The sequence below is a fragment of the Limulus polyphemus genome, unplaced genomic scaffold (assembly GCF_000517525.1).
Source record: "Limulus polyphemus unplaced genomic scaffold, Limulus_polyphemus-2.1.2 Scaffold1578, whole genome shotgun sequence".
Lineage (NCBI taxonomy): Eukaryota > Metazoa > Arthropoda > Merostomata > Xiphosura > Limulidae > Limulus > Limulus polyphemus.
The window spans coordinates 17,996-20,302 of NW_013667188.1; the positions used below are offsets into that span (position 1 = coordinate 17,996).

Consider the following 2,307-nt stretch of genomic DNA (forward strand, 5'->3'; position numbering starts at 1 on the left):
AACATTGACAGGGAAATAGATTTGAACGAAGAAGTTTCGTAAAGAGCGCGAACGGTAGTGTGATGTAAAATTACTCATGCTAGAAATTTTCATAAAAGTGACCGGAAAAACGGCGCTAACTCGGTAACCCGTGGCCTGATTTTAACGAAACTTATTTTATTCTGTTTCTATTCTCATTTCCTTATAAATATGGCGACGTTTTTGGTGTATTTAATTACAGACAAACAAACAAACAATCTCAGAGTTTTAGTAGTATATAGATATATTGGTAATACATAGGTGGGTACTACCTTGTAAATCTGATGGCCATAGAAGATGTGCAGAAACAGACTAGTTGAGGAAAAATTGAAAGCATAGAGAAGACATAAAAGAACAAAAAAATATTGTAGTTTTAAAAAAGAGAAAGGGTAGACAACATCCAAAAATACTTGCAGTTTAAATTACTCAAAATATCCCACGGGAGAAAACAAACAGCTTTTTTATTATGGAGTGGAAAATGAATTAACCAAAACCCTGATGTGTTTTTAGCTTTGTTAAGAAGAAATTAAGACTTAAAATGTCTTATTATATTTTGTTACTAATATTAAAACTCGGTGGTCTGCATTAATCTTTTTGTTTAAATTTTGTCTTGCCATGCTCCGTTACTCAAGAGCACAACTTACAAATGAAAGTGCCATGTGACTTTTTCAGCGTGCAAAAAACATCACTTATTAATGGTGAGCGTTTGTTCTGACATTCACAGATTCAATAATTCTTTCCTGCAGCAGAAGAAAGTGCGAACTTACATATTCACGTAGGTTATCGAAAGGGAACGCTGAGCTTGCAAAGGAATTACTAGTTCTTTGTTTGTATAAGGGAACATCTCTTCCTCATTTTTTATATCAGGTATGAAGCGCTATGATAAAATACATAAATAATATTGTGTTATTAATCCTTACCATAAAGATGTTATTTATAAATGACGTAAATAAAATAGATAATTATTGCAATTCACTTATGTAATCATTGTTTGTGAAAGCTGATGTTATAAATAGCGCCTTGAACACTAATACGTTTATCATGTTCCAGCAGGCCTGATGAGCTCTGATAATGGGCGAAAGGCTTCATTGGTATTGGATATGGCAGATGTGGTGTGGTTGACATATTCTACTTTGCTTTCACTCATAAGTTTAGTACAGTAAGAATTTGACTTTAAGTTATTCTTAATTACATATATATAATAGACTGTGAAAATTAATCCGAACTCGATGATAATTTAAATACGTTATTAACCAGTTGTAGGCCTAAGAGTCGCACACATATTAATAGGACAACCTGTTAAAAACAACCAGTGCTCACACCATATTATATGTACGTGGAATATAACATCATGGATTACTGTTGACAAATAAAATAGCGGAAAATCATGATCACGATCAACAGTTCAGGGACACGTAGACGTCGATACGTATAAGTTTCTCCCTCTATTTGCATAATAGAACATGATATCTAGAAAGTTTTTACTATGTCGAATGATTGGTGAGATTTTCTTGAAAACAAAGTAAGAAAGCCTTTACCAATATGCAATACGAACTCCATTCTTTATGACAAAACATTGATTTTTTTTTACATACATAGTACATTTCGAATATTTTAAGCAATATTACTATTATAGGAGATCTATCAAAAGTGTAAATATAAATTGATATGCACAAATAAATCTAAAAAAAACCTAATATTTCACGTTCGATCACGGAGTTGATTGTTTTTTTTAATGATTTTTCAATGCTAACATTATCTGTTATAGTGAAATAATTCATTATTTTCTGCCATATGATCCTGCTATGTTTTTCTTGTTTTCTGGATGTGATTACCTCGTGTCATTGTTCCATAAGATGGGGGGGGGGGCATTCTTGCCTGTCCCTCGGTGGGACAGCGGTAAGCCTAAGGACTTACACTACTAAAATCCGTGGTTCAGTTCCCCGCGGTGAACACAGCAGATAGCCTAGTGTGACTTTGCTCTAAAATAACTAAACCAAGTCATTATTACCACTGTCAATGAAAGGTTATGCAACTTGTCTGTAATGTAATGTCTACTTGTTTCTAAAAATTACTTCGCTGAATAGAAGAGGAAAATAATTTTCCTTTTGACGTCAGTTTTAAAAAATAGGGCTCCCCAGTGACACAGCGCTAGAAATCGGGTTTCGATACCCGTGGTGGACAGAGCACAGATAACCCATTGTGCAGCTCTGTGCTTAACTTCAAACAAAAAAACAAGCACACAAAATCTGTCTTTTAGTATTGTTACGTCTCCGTTTGTTAATTAAC

General features: G+C 33.8%; 1 protein-coding gene across 2 annotated transcripts in view; it reads left to right on the forward strand.

Annotated features, from left to right (window-relative positions):
* Nucleotides 1-2,307, forward strand: part of LOC106464172 (myocyte-specific enhancer factor 2C-like) — a 169,503-nt gene that overhangs the window by 8,983 nt on the left and 158,213 nt on the right. The gene's annotated exons all lie outside the window — the stretch shown is intronic.